We start from the raw sequence: 18,042 nt of genomic DNA on the forward strand, positions 1-18,042 counted from the left end.
CCTTCCAGCTCTTTGTCAATGCTGTTGTAGAATTAAACACTTGGATGTAACAGAAGCAGTGATCTCATTATCCTGCTAAAGGAGAAAAATTCCTGATTAACCACATGTAAGAGACTCTATACTAAGCTACTGAAAAATCTGTACAGGTACCAACTCTGTTTATCCCGTATAGACCGCACACATTCTAACCATAGGTGGTTTCTGGACAATATTTCTGCCTCAACCAACATCACTAAAACAGATTATCTGTTCATTATCTCAGTGTTATGTGTGACACCTTGCTGAGTGCAAATTACTATGCATTTCCTACATTATAGCAGTGACTACACTTCAGAACTACTTTGTTAATTGTAGAGGGTTCTGGAATGTCACAAGGTAGTGAAAGGCTGTATATAAATGCAAGTCTTTCTTTCAGAGGGGCAAATCCCAATTACCTAGTTTTAGATACCAGTTGGCTTAGGAGCTTCCAAGTGTGTACAGGAATATCATTGGGGTCTAAGCACATAGTCATGGCCTACTTCCACAGAGTTTTCTGCTGCTTAGCCAGACAGGACTATTCTACCCATTAGGGCATTGGCTTCCAGAGCCAATCAGAGCCAAAGGGCAAGAATCTCAACCACATTAAAAATCTAAAGAACTTAATGATTCAAATACCTTTAGGAACTTGATGTCTCTGTTCTAGCGGTTTGCTTATGAATTCTCTGTCATTTGCATTCTACCGAGGATAATTTACTGGGTTTAGTGCCATAATCTCAGTGGATTCCGTGATACATGGGCCAGGATATTGATGTTGGCGAGTGGGAGGGTGGGGCCCGCTAGCCGATGCGTAAAATGACTCCCGATGTCACCCCGCGTCATTCCAATTTTCAGGTCGGCGGGGGCGCAGCCAAATCAGCTGTGCACCCACCAACCTATCAACGGCCAATTGAGACCATTTAAAAACTAATTCAAGTAGTTAGTGGACCTGCCAGTCCAACCTTAAGGTTGGCGGGCAGGCCGGGAGCCCTGGCGGGCTTCAGAAAAAGCACGAAACCTCATCCATGGGCCGGGTGAGGTTTCATGAAGGTTTTTAAAAATTTAATAAAAGTTTGAATAAAAGTGATGGACATGTCCCAACTCACATGAGGGGACATGACAGGAAAATTTTATTTTTGTGCATTGACCATTTTTGAATTTGGCACTGATCTCCCTGAGGTAGCACTTAGCCTCAGGGAGATGAGTGCACTCTTTTGCGCGTATGCGCGAAAGAGTGCACTCTCAACTTAGGGAATGCCCACCCGCATAGGGAGCGCATAGTGCTTCCTGGCAGACATCATGCTGGGCGGGCCATAATTGGCCCGCCCACGTAAAATCACAGTATGCCCCCAATCAGGGGTACCGATTGGAGGCGCTCCTGCATTTCACCCCCGAGGGGGGAAATTCTTCCCATGGAACCGGCAAACTTTATGACAAAGAGGATCAGATTAGATTCCTTTGTAGAAAAAGATTGTGCAGAATGTTGAGGAATGTTTTGAAAGGAGAAAAAACCTCTTTAGGGAAAAAAGATAAAAAAAGTAGGTTAGAAGGAGAAGGGTAGAATTCACAGAATCACAGAATTGTTACGGCACAGAAGGAGGCCATTTGGTTCATCGTGTCTGTACCGGCTCTCCGAATGAGCAACTCACCAACAAACACATCTTCCCTTCACCCCCCGGCGGCATTCCGCAGGGATCGTTCCCTCCGGGACACCCCTGGTCCACTCTTCCATCACCCCCTACACCTTAATCCCCTCCCACGGCACCTTCCCATGCAACCGCATAAGGTGCTACACCTACCCCTTTACTTCCCCTCTCCTCACCATCCAAGGGCCCAAACACTCCTTTCAAGTGAAGCAGCACTTCGTATGCACTTCCCTCAATTTGGCTTACTGCATTCACTGCTCCCAATGCGGTCTCCTCTACATTGGAGAGATCAAATGCAGACTGGGTGACCGCTTTCTGGAACATCTTCCGTCTGTCTGCAAGCATGACCCAGACCTCCTTCCCCCTACCCCACCCCGACTAGGGTTATTTATATATTTTTATATATATATATTTTTTAATATATATTTTTCTTTTCCCAGCTATTTCTATTATTTTTAAATGTATTTCAATTCATTGTTTTATCTCCACCTTTTAGCCTATTTCGATCCCTTCCCCCCCCCCCAGGGCTATCTGTCACTTGCTCGTCCTGCTTTCTACCCTTAATGTCACCATTAGCACATTCTATAGCCAATATCACCACTGTCAGCCCTACCTGTCCCACCCCTCTGAACCAGCTTATATTTCATCTCATTTCTATTTTTCCTTAGTTCTGATGAAGAGTCATTCGGACTTGAAACGTTAATTGTATTCCTCTCCGCCAATGCTGTCAGGCCTGCTGAGTTTTTCCAGCTATTTTTTTTTTGTTGAAAGTGAAAACAGTTCCTCTCAGTTTTTTTTTCCATTAGAAATTCATATATTGATATTTACAGTTGATAATATCTGTAAAAGCTATCAGGCTGCAGTTAAACCAGTGGAGGTGCTGTAGTATCACCATTGACTGGAGGACACAATTGCAGCATAACAAGTTTACTTATGCAGTTTACTTATGTGGACATAGGACTGCTTCTACTCACTACTACTACTCACATTACCGTAAGATTCCTTATTTAGCTATAAATAGTATCAAATATTAATATTATCTAAAAATAAGGACAAAATGCATGACTTTCAACTGGTCAATATTATATCAGCCCACAGTGTGTGCAGTTATCCCGCCTCTAACTCGGCTGCACCTGAAAGTTGCGCATGTTCCTGGTTTCCTTTGCCATTCCTCTCTGAATGTTGCCTGTTCACATTATTTGATCATACAAATGTCGTTAATGCTGAAGTTTCCACTTTTCAGTATTATTTCCATTGCTTAATTCATTAATTATTAGACTGACAAACTTCCTGTTTAAACCCCATCAGTCTTTATTTTTATCCAGTGACTCGAAAGGTTATTCTGCTTAACCGAGGCAATAATATAGTCCTGCCTAATTTACTGCCTGAGTTAACCAGGTAAGTGAACTGGCATCTTTACCTGGCACTTCTTTGTATGTGGCACAGACATTTTTTTTAAGACCATCATCAGACACACACTTCCTGCTTATGAAATCAAAGGCCAAAGAAAGTTCAGCTGGATTCAGGCTCAACAGACCCTTTCCTATTCCTATGCTCCTAATTCTGCATTTGAGTTTAGCTGATAATGGGGTTGGTGGAAAAGAGGCCTCTGGAAGTCCCATATTGGGCTGATGTGTGGGCTTCATGCTTAATTTTGAGAACTGGACAGCAGTAACATCAAACAATTCAGCAAAAACAATGATAGGGCTGAATTTCCTCACCCATTCTTCAATTGTGCAGATACCAGGATGTGAATCAGTGGGCTCCTGAGATGTTCCAGTAGTGGGGAGGGTGCCCACATATCCCATGCAAATGAATTATCCTCCCACTGACCCCTCCTCTCCCCATTAAATTCCAGTACTGGTGGACATGATTCCAGTCTAATTGCTGAGATTACAAATGTAACACTACTATTCAAGAAAGGAGAGAAAAAACAAGGAACAAGAGGCTAGTCAGCCTGACATGAGTCATGGGAAAGTGTTAGAATCTGTTCTTGAGGAAGCCTTAACAATGCACTTAGAAAAGCATAATATGATTAAAGCAAGTCAACATGGTTTTGCAAAAGGGAAATCCTGTTTGACAAATTGGATTAATGTTTTTTGAGGATGTAACTAGTCGTATAGATAAAGGGGAATCAGTAGATGTAGTATACTTGGATCTCCAAAAGGCATTTGATAAAGTGCCGCACAAAAGGTTGATACAAAAAATAAGGGCTCATGGAGTTGTGGTGATATGTTAACATGGATTGAGATTTGTTTAATTGACAGTAAGCAGGGAGTAGGGATAAATGGGCAATTTTTCAAATTGGCAAGTTGTTAAAAGTGATGTGCCACAGGGATCAGTGCTGGGACCTCAGCTATTTATGATCTATATTAATGATTTAGTTGCTTAGACGAGAAGACAGTGTCATACATCTCAATTTGCTGCTGATACATAGCCAGGTATTTATGTATGCTGTGATGAGGACTCATAGGGGAGGCGATGGCATAGCGGTATTGTTGCTGGACTAGTAACTTAGAGGTCCAGGGTAATGCTCTGGGGACCTGGGTTTGAATGCCGCCACAGCAGATGGTGGAATTTGAATTCCTGTGGGCTTCATGCTTAATTTTGAGAACTGGACAGCAGTAAAATCAAAGAATTCAGCAAAAACAATTATAGGGTTGAATTTCCTCACCCATTCTTCAATTATGAAGATACCAGGATGTGGATCAGTGGGCTCCTGAAATGTTTCAGTAGTGGGGAGGGTGCCCACATATCCCATGCAAATGAATTTAAAAATCCGGAATTAAAAATAATGACCATGAAACCATTGTCAATTGTCATAAAAATCCATCTGGTTCGTTAAAGTCGTTTAGGGAAGGAAATCTACCGTTCTTACCTAGTCTGGCCTACATGTGACTCCAAACCCACAGCATGTGGTTGACTCTTAAATGCCTTCTGAACAAGGGCAATAAGAGATGAGCAACCCAATGAATAAAAAAAACCAAAGAGGCTATAAAGCGATATTGACAGATGAAGTGAGTGGGCAACAAGGTGGCAAAGGGAGTATAATGTGGGAAAGTGTGAGGTTATTCACTTTGGTCATAAAAAGTAGAAAAGCAAAAGAGCTCATTTAAAGGGTGCATTCTTTCTGTGATTTCGGATAGCCAGCATGCCCCTGTCAGTTTCTGTGTTTGTGTGCAAACTTTCAATGTCCATTATTTTAACAATGGTGTTCAGAGAGACTTGGGTGTACTTGTACAGGGAACACAAAAAGTTAGCATGCAGGTACAGCAAATAATTAAAGCAAATGGCAGTTTGGCCTTTATTGCGTTGGAGTACAAGAAAGCTAGAACAAGGGGGCACAAATTCAGAATAAAGGGCCAATAATTCAGAACTGAGATGAGAAATTTTTTCACTCAAAGGTTGTGAATCTTTGGAATTTTATACCCCAAATGTCATCATTCTATACATTTAAGGCTGATATAGACTGATTTTTGGTGTCTCAGGGAATCAAGGGAGATGGGGAGTGTGCAGGAAAGCAGAGTTGAAGCCCAGATCAGCCATAATTGTACTGAATGGCAGAGCAGATTCCATGGGCCATAGGTTGGTCTTTTTGTTACGTTCTTATGTCTTACCTTTTAACCTGTTTTCCCAATGCACTTTAGCCAACTCTGTCTTCATACCCTTGTAATTGCTTTTATTTAAATTTAAAACACTAGCTAGAGACCCATATTTCTTACTCAAACTGAATGTGAAATTCCATCATGTTATGATCACTCTTGCCAAGAAGATCCTTTACTATGAGGTTATTAATTAATGCTACCTCATTACACATTGCCAGGTTTAAAATGGCCAGTCCCCTGGATGGTTCTGGAACATATTGTTGTAAGAACCTGTCCCAAATATACTCTTATGAACTCATCTCCAGGCTATTTTTGCCAATTTGATTCATTCAATCTATGTGAAGCTTAAAATCGCCCATGACTGTTACAGTACCTTTCTTACAAACCCCATTATTTCTTGAGTTATACTCTGTCCTACAGTGTAGCTACTCTTAGAAGGCCAATAAGCTACTCCCATAGAGTCATAGTCATAGAGGTCTACAGCACAGATAAAGGCTCTTAGGCCCATCAAGTCTGCGCTGGTCAAACAAATATCTATCTATTCTAATCCCATTTTCCAGCACTAGGCCCATAGCCTTGTATGCCATTGTATCGCAATTATACATCCAAATACTTCTTAAATGTTATGAGGGTTTCTGCTTCCACTACCCTTTCAGGCAGTGAGTTCCAGATTCCCACCACCCTCTGGGTGAAAAATGTCTTCCTCACATCCCCTCTAAACCTCCTGCCCCTTACCTTAAATCTATGGCCCCTGGTTGTTGATCCCTCCACCAAAGGGAAAGGTTCTTTCCCGTCTATCCTATCCATGCCCCTCATAATTTTATACACCTCAATCATGTCCCCCCTCAATCTCCTCTGCTCCAGGGAAAATAACCCTAATCTATCCAATCTCTCCCCATAACTAAAACTCTCCAGCCCAGGCAACATCCTGGTAAATCTCCTCTGCATTCTCTCTAGTGCAGTCACATCCTCCCTATAATGCTGATTCCAGAACTGCACACAATACTCTAGCTGTGGCCTTTCCAGCGTTTTATACCGTTCTAGAATAACCTCCCTGCTCTTATATTCTATGCCTCGGCTAATAGAGGCAAGTATCCCATATGCCTTTTTAACCACCTTATCTACCTGTCCCGCTACCTTAAGGGACCGGTGGACATGCACACCAAGGTCCCTCTGATCCTCGGTACTTCCCAGGGTCCTACCGTTCATCGTGTATTCCCGTGCTTGTTTGTCCTGCCCAAGTGCATCGCCTCACACTTATCCGGATTAAATTCCATTTGCCACTGATTAGCCCACTTGACCAGCTCGTCTATATCTTCCTTTAATCTAAGGCTTTCCTCCTCACTATTTACCACCCTACCCTACCCACGAAATTGCTGATCAACCCTCCTACATTCAAGTCTAAATTGTTTATATATACCACAAACAGCAAGGGACCCAACACCGATCCCTGTGGAACCCCACTGGACACAGGCATTCAGTCAAAAAACACCCCTGTACCATCACCCTCTGCTTCCTGCCACTCAGCCATTTCTGGATCCAATTTGTCATATTGCCTTGGATCCCATGGGCTCTTACCTTCATTATCAGTCTCCCATGCGGGACCTTATCAAAAGCCTTGCTAAAGTCCAAGTAGACTACGTCAAATGCATTGCCCTCATCTACACACCTGGTCACCTCTTCGAAAACTTCAATCAAATTGGTCAAACATGACCTCCCCTTAACCAAAACCATGCTGGCTGTCCTTGATTAACTATGTCCCTCAGAATTGCTTCCAACAGTTTCCCCACCACTGAGGTTAGACTGACTGGCCTGTAGTTCCCTGGTTTATCTCTTCTTCCCTTCTTGAATAACAGTACCACATTGGCTGTCCTCTGGCACCTCTCCTGTGGTCAGAGAGGTGTTGAAAATTATTGCAGCACCCCTGTTATCTCCTCCCTTGCCTCTTTCAACAGCCTAGGATACATTTCATCCGGGCCTGGAGATTTATTTACTTTTAAGCCTTCCAGACCTCTTAGAACCTCCTCCCTTTATATGCTAATTTCTTCAATTATATCATAATCCTTCTGCCTGATTTCCATACCCACGTCGTCCCTCTCACTTGTGAACACCGACATAAAGTATTCATTTTGAACCCTACCTACGTCTTCTGGCTCCACACACAAATTACCACTATGGTCCTTAATATGCTCTACTCTTTCCCTATTTATCCTCTTAATCTTAATGTACTTGTAAAATAACTTTGGATTTTCCTTTATTTTACCTGCCAGTGTTTTTTTCATGCCCCTTTTTTGCTCTCCTAATTTCCTGTTTAAGTTCCCCCCTACACATTCTATACTTCTCCAGGGCTTCTGCTGTTTTGAGCCCTCGGTATCTGCCATAAGCCTCCCTTTTTCTCTGTATCCAATCCTGTATATCTCTTGACATCTGGGGTTCCCTGGATTTGTTGGTCCCACCCTTTATCTTTACTGGAATATGTTGGCCCTGTACTCTCCCTATTTCCTTTTTGAATGAGCCCCAATGCTCTGATGCAGATTTACCTAAAAGTAGCTGCTCCCAGTCCACTCTGGCCAAATCATATCTGACCTTATTAAAATTGGCCTTCCCCCAGTTTAGAACTCTGATTTCTAGCCCATCCTTGTCCTTTTCCATAACAACCTTGAATCCACCAGAGTTATGATCATTATCTGTAAAATGCTCCTCCACTGATACCTCTACCACTTACCCGGCTTCATTCCCTAAAATTAAGTCTAGGACCACCTCCTCCCTTATAGGACCTTCTACATAGTGGCTTAAAAAGCTTTTCTGGTTGCAGTTTAAGAATTCCGCTCACTCTAAACCTATGACTAACCCAGTTAATGTTGGGGAAGTTGAAATCCCCCACTATTACTACCCTATTATTTTTACACTTCTCTGAAATTTGGCTGCATATCTGCTCTCTATTTCTCTCTGACTGTTTGGGGGCGAATAGTACACTCCCAGCAACGTGATTGCTCCTTTTTTGTTTTTCAGTTCTACCCATATGGCTTCATTTGAAGAGCCTTCTAAGATGTCATCCCTTCTTACTGCTGTAATTTATTCCTTGATCAATATTGCGATACCCCCTCCTCTTTTACCTCCTTCCCTGTCTCACCTGAAGACCCTATATCCTGGAATATTGAGCTACCAATCCTGCCCCTCTCTCAACCATGTCTCTGTGACCGCAATGACATCATACTTCCATGTTTTAATTTGTGCCCTCAACTCATCTGTCTTATTCGTCAGACTGCTTGCTTTAAAATAAATACCAGCCAGCCTTGCCAAACTTCCTTGTGCCTTAACTGGCCTATAATTTCTATGCCTTCCAGACTCACTCGCACAGCCAAAATTAGAAGAGAGAGCATCTCTCCCTGCTGAACCTCCTCTCAGGATCCCATTCCCCTGCCAAGTTAGTTTAAACCCTCCCCAACCGCACCAGCAAACCTCCCCGCAAGGATGTTGGTCCAATTCCTGTTCAGGTGCAACCCGTCCGCCTTGTACAGGTCCCACCACCCCCAGAAACAGTCCCAATGTCCCAGAAATCTAAAGCCCCATCCTCCTGCACCATGTCTCCAGCCACACATTCATCTGAACTAACCTCCTATTTCTATACTCACTAGTGCATGGCACCGGAATTAATCCAGAGATTACTACTTTTGAGGTCCTGTTTTTTAATGTGTTTCCTAGCTCCTTAAATTCTGCTTGCAGGATCTCATCCCTCTTTCGTTGGTACCCAATATGTACACGATCCCTGTCAGTTTGCCCTCCCCCTTTAGAATGCCCTGCAGCCGTTCAGTAACATTCTTGACCCTGGCACCAGGTAGGCAACATACCATCCTGGAGTCACGTCTACGGCCGCAGAAGTGCCTGTCTGTTCCCCTTACTATCGAATCTCCTACCACTATTGCTCTTCCCCTCTTTTTCCTCGCCCCGCCCTGTGCAGCTGAGCCACTTAGTGCCATGAGTGTGGCTGCACTCCCCGGAGGAACCATCATTCTCACCGTTTTCCAACACAGAAAAACGGATCTCAAGCAAGATATACCCTGGGGATTTCCCGACTACCTGCTTGACACCTTTGTTCTGACTGATGGTCACCCATTCCCTCTCTGTCTGCACTTCTCTAAGCTGTGGGATGACCATGTCTAAAAACATGCTATCCACAAAGCTCTCAGCCTTGCGGTTGCACCTCAGCGCCTCCAGCTGCCACTCAAGCTCCCAAACCCAGAACTCAAGTAGCTACAGCTAGTGGCACATCCTGCACATGTGGTCGGTCAGAGCGCAAGGAGCGTCTAGGACTTCCCACATGTTGCAGGTGGTACATAACATGGGATTGAGCTGCTCTGCCATGCCTCTCGTTAAAAAAACACCCTTACTTTAAGTTAAATACAGTTAAAAAAAAAATATTTCTATACTTCAAATAAAAACTAAAACCCTTACCTTTCCTCAGCTTAATCCATTTTAAACTAGAAAAACAACTTGGAGAAAAACACTTAGCCACTACTCATCAATCAGCTCTCACCTTAGTGCTGACGTCACTTTTTGAAGCTTACCTGCACTTGCATTGGTTCTGATCTCTCTGCCGCTCTCTCGCGCTGTTTTGTGATGTCACTCTTGTTAGTTTCAACAAGAACTGACTCCAGGACGCTCTTCCCAGACTGCTTCACCGTGGTGCTCACTGCGGGACATTCTTCCCAGACTGCTTCACCGCGATGCTGACTGCAGGACACACTTCCCAGACTGCTTCACCGTGATGCTGACTGCAGGCCACTCTTCCCAGAATTCTTCACCCCAATGCTGACTGCAGGACACTCTTCCCAGACTCCCACTATTAACATCCTTTGCTATTTCTTATTTCCACCCAAACTGTTTTTACATCTTGATCTATTGAGCCATAATTATTTCTCACTACTGTACTGATCTCATTCTTTATTAACAGAGCTACCCCACATCCTTTTCCTTTCTCCTTCTAAAATGTCAAATACCCTTGAATGTTTAGGTCCCAGGCTTGGTCATCTTGCAACTCCTCTTTTAAGACAGTTCTTGAAATCCTGTTCTTTGACCAAGGTTTTAGTCAACCTCACCTACTATTTCCTTCTTTGACTCAGTGTCTGATAATGATCCTGTGAAGCATGTTTCTCCACTAAAGGTGGTATGTAAATGCAAGTTGTTATTGTAGCTGTGAATCAACCTACCTCAGGTATTAGATTTCCAAATATGCCACAGATGGTTGGCTTGGTTTTGCAGTTTCATTGCCAGATTGGAGCTACCTCAATCCAAAAGAGGCTTTGTTTACTCACTGCTCCTTGCCACTGCTCTCCCCAACTAAACATAGAAATAACAAGTTGTTTGTTAACAGCAACATCTTAAATGTATATGGCGTCTTTAACATAATGAAATGTTCAAAGGCACTTCACAGGAATGTTGTAAAACAAAGCATGACACTGAGCCACAGAAGGCGATATTAGGTTGCATAGCCAAAAGCTTGGTCAAAGAGCTAGGTTTAAGAAGTGCATTAAAGGAGGAGAGCAAGTTAGAGAGGTGTATTGAGGGAATTCCAGAGCTTGTGGCCTAGACAGCTGAAGGCAGAGCCACCAATGTTGGAGCAGTTAAGATTGGGAATGCACAATAGACCAGAATTAAAGGAGTGCAGATATCTTGGAAGTTTCTGGCGCTGGAAGAGGTTACAGAGATAGGAAGTGGCAAGGGCATGGAGGAATTAGAAAACAATGGTGAAAATTTTAAAATCAAGACATTTCTTGACCTGGAGCATATGAAGGTCAGCGAGTACAGGCATGATAAGTGAACGGGACTTGCTGCAAGTTAAGACATGGGCAACAGGGTTATGATTACCTCAAGTTTATGGAGGGTAGGCTGTGAGAGACCAGCCAGGACTGTGTTGGAATAGTTGCGTTTAGAGGTAATGAAGACATGAATGAGGGTTTCAAGATGATGCCCAGTTTGGGTTCCGCCAGGCTTACTTAGCTCCTGAACTCAGTACAGCCTTGGTTCAAACATGGACAAAAGAGCTGAACTCCAGAGTTGAGGTGAGAGTGACTACCCTTGACATCAAGGCAGCATTTGACCGAGTGTAGTATCAAGGAGCCCAAGCAAAACTGGAGTCAATAGGAATCAGGAGGAAAACTCTCTGCTGGTAGGAGTCACAAAAAAGGAATGAAACTGCACGGACCACCTGGCATATACCTAGGCACCAGAAACGACAACAGCAGTCTCAGCCCTGTCGACACTGCAAAGTCCTCCTTACTAACATCTGGGGGCTAGTGCCAAAAATGGGGAGAGCTGCCTCACAGACTAGTCAAGCAGCAGCCTAACATAGTCATCCTCACAGAGTCATACCTTACAGATAATGCCCCAGACACCACCATCACCAACCCTGGGTATGTCCTGTTCCATCAGCAGGACAGGCCCAGCAGAGGTGGCGGCACAGTGGTATATAGTCGGGAGGGAGTTGTCCTGGGTGTCCTCAACATCGACTCTGGACCCCATGAAGTCTCATGGCATCAGGTCAAACATGGGCAAGGAAACCTCCTGCTGATTACCACATACTGCCCTCCCTCAGCTGATGAATCAGTGCTCCTCCATGTTGAACAGCAATTGGAGGAAGCACTGAGGGTGGCAAGGGCGCAGAATGTACCCTGGGTGGGGAACTTCAAAGTCCATCACCAAGAGTGGCTCGGTAGCACAACCGAGCTGGCCAAGTCCTAAAGGATATAGCTGCTAGACTCAATCTGCGGCAGGAAGTGAGGGAACCAACAAGAGGAAAAAACATTCTTGACCTCATCCTCACCAACCTACTTTCACAGATGCATCTGTCCATGACAATATTCTGGCAATAGTATTGAAGACATGTGCTCCAGAAGATGCTGCGCCCCAAGCCAAGCTGTTCCAGTACAGCTACAACACTGTCATCTACCCAGCTATGTGTAAAATTGCCCCGGTATTGCCTGTACACAAAAACCAGAACAAATCCAACCCGGCTAATTACCGTCCCATCAGTCTTCTCTCCATCATCAGTAAAGTAATGGAAGGGGTCATCAACAGTGCTACCAAGCAGCACTTCTTAGCAATAACCTGCACACTGATGCCCAGTTTGGGTTCAGCCAGGGTCATTCAGCTCCTGACCTCATTACAGCCTTGGTTCAAACATGGACAAAAGAGTTGAACTGCAAAGATGAGGTGAGAGTGACTGCCCTTGACACCAAGGCCGCATTTGACCGAGTGAGGCATCAAGGAGCCCTAGAAAAACTGGACTCAATAGGAATCAGGGGGAAAACTCTTCGCTGGTTGGAGTCATACCCAGCACAAGGGAAGATGGTTGTGTTGTTGGAGGTCAGTCATCTCAGCTCCAGGGCATCACTGCAGGAGTTCCTCAGGGTAGTGTCCTCAGCCCAACTATCTTCAGCTGCTTCATCAATGACCTTCCTTCCATCATAAGGTCAGAAGTGGGGATGTTTGCACAATGTTCAGCACCATTCGCGACTCCTCAGATACTGAAGCAGTCCATGTCCAAATGCAGCAAGACCTGGACAATATCTAGACTTGGGCTGACATTCGTGCCACACAAGTGCCAGGCAATGAGTACCTCCAACAAGAGAGAATCTAACCATCACCCCTTGACATTCAGTGGCATTACCATCATTAATTCCCCCACTATCAACATCCTGGGGGTTACCATTGACCAGAATCTGAACTGGACTAACCGTAGAAATACTGTGGCTACAAGAGCAGGTCAGAGGCTAGGAATCCTGCAGTGAGTAACTCACCTCCTGACTCCCCAAAGCCTGTCTACCATCTACAAGGTACAAGTCAGGAGTGTGATGGAATACTCTCCACTTGCCTGGATGAGTGCAGCTCCAACAACACTCAAGAAGCTTGACACTTTCCAGGACAAAGCAGCCCACTTGATTGGTACCCCATCCACAAACATTCACTCCCTCCACCACCAAAGTACAGGAGCAGCAATGTCACCATATACAAGGTGCACTGCAGGAACTCACCAAGGCTCTTTAGATTGCACCTTCCAAACCCACAACCACTGCCATCTAGAAGGACAAGGGCAGCAGACAAACGGGAACACCACTATCTGGAAGTTCCCCTCCAAGCCACTCACAATCCTGTCTTGGAAATATATCATGCTCCTTTACTGTGGCTGGGTCACATCCTGGAACTCCCTCCCTAACAGTACTGAGTGTACCTACACCAAATGGACTGCAGTGGTTCAAGAAGGCAGCACACCACCACCTTAAGGGCAGTTTTGGATGGGCAATAAATATTGGCCCAGCCAGCAAAGGCCACATCCCATGAATGAATAAGAAAAAATATCACATAGGAAGTTGGTTGTGGTTGTTGGAAGTCAGTCATCTCAGTTCCAGGACGTCACTACAAGAGCTCCTTAGGGTGGTGCCCTAGGCCCAACCATCTTCAGCTGCTTCATCAATGACCTTTCTTCCATCATAACGTCAGAAGTGGGGATGTTCTCTGATGATTGCACAACGTTCACCATTCAGGACTCCTCAGATACTGAAGCAGTTCATGTCCAAATGCAGCAAGACCTGGACAATGTCCAAGCTTGGGCTGACAAATGGTAAGTAACATTTGCGCCATACAAATGTCAGACACTGACCATCTCCAACAAGAAAGAATCTAATCATCGCCCTTTGACGTTCAGTGGCATTACCATCGCTGAACCCCCCTTTATTAGCATCCTGAGGGTTACTTTTGACCAGAAACTGTAAATACTGTGGCTACAAGAGCAGGTCAGAGGCTGGGAGTCCCGCAGCGAGTAACTCACCTCCTGACTTTCAAAGCCGGTCCACCACCTACAAGGCACAAGTCAGGAGTGGGATGGAATACTCTCTATTTATTATTAGCCGAGGCATAGAATATAAGAGCAGGGAGGTTATGTTGGAACTGTATAAAATGCTGGCTAGGCCACGGCTAGAGTATTGCATGCAGTTCTGGAATCTGCATTATAGGACGGATGTGATTGCACTAGAGAGAGTGCAGAGGAGATTTACCAGGATGTTGCCTGGGCTGGAGAGTTTTAGTTATGAGGAGAGATTGGATGGACTGGAGTTATTTTCCCTGGAGCAGAGGAGATTGAGGGGGGACATAATTGAGGTGTATAAAATTATGAGGTGCATAGATAGGGTAGACAGAAAGGAACTTTTCCCCTTAGTGGAGGGATCAGTAACCAGAGGGCATAGATTTAGGGTAAGGAGCAGGAGGTTTAGAGGGAATGTGAGGAAGAATTTTTTCACTCAGAGGGTGGTGGGAATCTGGAACTCACTGCCTGAAAGGGTGGTAGAGGCAAAAACCCTCATAACATTTAAGAAGTATTTGGATGTGCACTTGCGATGTCATGGCATACAAGGCTATGGGCCTAGTGCTGGAAAATGGGATTAGAATAGTTAAGTACTTGTTTGACCGGCGGAGACTTGATGGGCCGAAGGGTCTTTGTGCTGTAGACCTCTATGACACTTACCTGGATGAGTGCAGCTCCAAGAAACTTGACACCATTCCGGACAAAGCAGCTCACTTGATTGGCACCTCATCTAACCTTAACATTCACGCCCTCCACCACTGATGAACAGTGGCAACAGTGTGTAGCATCTACAAGATGCACCACAGCAACTCAACAACACTCCTTAGGCAGTCAAACCCATGATCGCTACCATTTTGGAGGACAAGGGCAGCAGATTCATGGGAACACCACCACCTAGACACTGTGGCTGTACCTAATCCGCATGGACCGCAGTGGTTCAAGAAGCAGCTCACCACCACCCTCTCAGGAGCAATTAGGAATGGGCAATAAATGCTGGCCTAGCCAGCGATGTCCACATCCCATAAATGAATTTTAAAAAGCATAGGAGTGAGGTGGAGCAAAGTTATGGAGGTGGGGATAGGCATGTAGTGACGGTGCGCATATGAGGCAGGATCAAATGTAATACCAAGGTTGCAAAAAGACTGGCTTAATCGCAGACTGTTGCCATGAAGAGGGATGGAGTCGGTAGTTTGGGAACGGAAGTTGGAGGGGGAAGCAAAAATAATAGCTTCAGCCTTTTCAATATTTAATTGGAGATTTCCACTTACAACACTTCTCAGGAGTGTAGTCAAATTAATTTTGGCACTGAGCTACATGAGATATTAGCACAAGTGCTAAACAAAAGCTTGTTTAAGAACTCAAACATGCAGTAGCTTCTGGTGATTGTTCAGGACTACAGCCTTGTCCCTACTTATTGCTCCTTCAACTCATCAAAAACCATAGATTTTATGATTTTTTTTGGTTAAATTTAAATGTGTATGTTTTGGTGCAAACTGACATGTCACAGTTTTGCCTGTCATACCGCAAAGATTCTTGGTGGTCTAAGGGTTGTAACATTCACAGCATGAAGAAAGCATTGGTCCCGCCTGACATTCACTTAATATTTTTTCTCCTAATTTCTAAATGTTTCACATGTCTCTCAGACTTCAAAGCCTTCATCATATAACAAAGCATATAATTACACAAAGACAGGTAGCCAGTCATAATATTGGAAAGAATATATAGAACAGCAAAGAATGACAAAAAGATTAATTAAGGAAAGAAAAAATTAGAGTATGAGCAAAGGTAGCAAGTAATATAAAGATAGATAATAAGAGTTTCTACAGACGTTTAAATAAGAAAAGAGTTAACAAAGTGAGCGTTGGTCCAAAGAAAGTGCGTCTGGGAATTGATAATGAATGTAGGGAGATGGCGGATGAATTAAACTGGTATTTTGCTTCAGTCGTCACTATAGAGACACAAGTAACATTCTGGAAATAGCTGTAAATCAGGAAATGTAAGGGAGGGAGGAACTCTGGGAAAATTACAATCACCCAGGAAGTGGTATTGAGCAAATCTTTGGGCCTGCGGGCTGACAAATCCCCAGGTCCAGATGGACTTCACCCAAAGGTCTTGAAAGAAATGGCTAGTGAGATAGTTGACGCACTGGTTTTTATTTTCCAAAATTCCCGAGATTCAGTGAAGGTTCCATTTGATTGGAAAATAGCAAATATAACTCCTTTATTCAAAAAGGAAGGGAGACAGAAAGCAGGAAACTATAGGCCAATTAGCCTAACATCTGTTATAGGGAAAATGTTAGAAGCCATAATTAAAGATATTATAGCAGAGCACTTGGAAAAATTCAAGACAATCAGGCAGAGTCAACATGGTTTCGTAAAAACAAAATCATGTTTAACCAATTTACTGGAATTCTTTGAAGGAGTCAGATGAGCTGTGGATAAGGGGGAACTGGTGGATGTACTGTACTTAGATTTCCAGAAGGCATTTGCCAATTGTGCCACATCAAAGGTTATTTCCGAAAATAAAAGCTCATGGCGTAGGGGGTAATGTACTGGCATGGATAGAAGATTGGCTAGCTAACAGAAAGCAGAGAATAAACATAAATGGATCATTTTCTGGTTGGGAGGATGTGATGAGTGGTGTGTCAAAGGGATCAGTGCTGGGGCCTCAACTTTTTACAATTTATATAAATGACTTGGATGAAGGGACCGTAGGAATGGTTGCCAAATTTGCTGATGACACAAAGATAAGTAGGAAAGTAAGTTATGAAGAGGACATAAGAAGGCTACAAAGTGACATAGATAGGTTAAGTGACTGGGCAAAGATCTGGCAAATGGAGTATAATGAGGGCAAATGCGCACTTATTATTTAAATGTTGAGAAATTGCAGAGCTCTGAGATTCAGGGGAATCTGGGTGTCTTAGTTCATGAATCACAAAAGGTTAGTATGCAGTTACTGAAGGTAATTAGGAAAGCTAATAGAATGTTATCATTTATTGTGAGGGGAATTGAATACAAAAGTAGGGAGGTTATGATTCAGTTGTACAGGGCATTGGTGAGACCACATCTGGAATATTGTGTTACAGTCCTGGTCTCCTTATTTAAGGAAGGATGTAAATGCATTAGAAGCAATTCAGAGAAGATTTACTAGACTAAGACCAGGAATGGGCAGGTTGTCTTAGGCTGGGCATGTTAAGCTTGTATCCACTGGAATTTAGAAGAGTAAAAGGCGACTTAATTGAAACCTTTAAGATCCTGAGGGGTCTTGACAGGGTTGATATGGAGAGGATGTTTCCTCTTGTGGGAGAATCTAAAACTAGGGGGTCACTGTTTAAAAATAAGGGGCCACTCATTTAAGGCAGAGATGAGGAGAAATTTTTTCTCTGAGGTTTGTGAGTCTTTGGAACTCTCTTCCTCAAAAGGCAGCGGAAGCAGAGTCCTTGAATATTTTTAAGGCAGAGCTAGAAAGATTATTGATTAACAAGGGGGTGTAAGGTTATTGGGGGTAGGCAGGAATATGGGATTGAGGTTACAGTCAGATCAGCCATGATCTTATTGAATGGCGGAGCAGGCTCAAGGGGCCGAGTGTTCTACTCCTGCTCCTAATTCATGTGTTCATATCATAATTATAATAGAAAGAAAGCAATTGTAATGATTAATCTGCCCAGTCAGCCTCTTTCCTATTCTCCACAACCTTTGGAAACTGTTCTACCAAACCTCTACACATTTGTTTGGCAATGCACAGGGTGGATTGTATCACTGATACAAGCAACCATGCAATGGGGAAAGCATCATTCAACAAAGAAAATGAGGTACTGCAAAAACAACATTTTAGCTCATTATAGCAGGTCAGACTTGGTTCAGTGGTAGCCGTCTCGCCTCTGAGCCAGAGAATCTCGGGTTTAAATCCATCCCCA

The 18,042-nt window shown here is 43.8% G+C and overlaps 1 protein-coding gene across 1 annotated transcript in view; it reads left to right on the forward strand.

Moving 5' to 3' along the window:
- The window catches only part of LOC121282775 (protein CASP-like), a 698,867-nt gene that overhangs the window by 588,352 nt on the left and 92,473 nt on the right, over positions 1-18,042 (forward strand). The window lies entirely within an intron of this gene.

This window comes from Carcharodon carcharias, chromosome 10, assembly GCF_017639515.1.
Source record: "Carcharodon carcharias isolate sCarCar2 chromosome 10, sCarCar2.pri, whole genome shotgun sequence".
NCBI lineage: Eukaryota > Metazoa > Chordata > Chondrichthyes > Lamniformes > Lamnidae > Carcharodon > Carcharodon carcharias.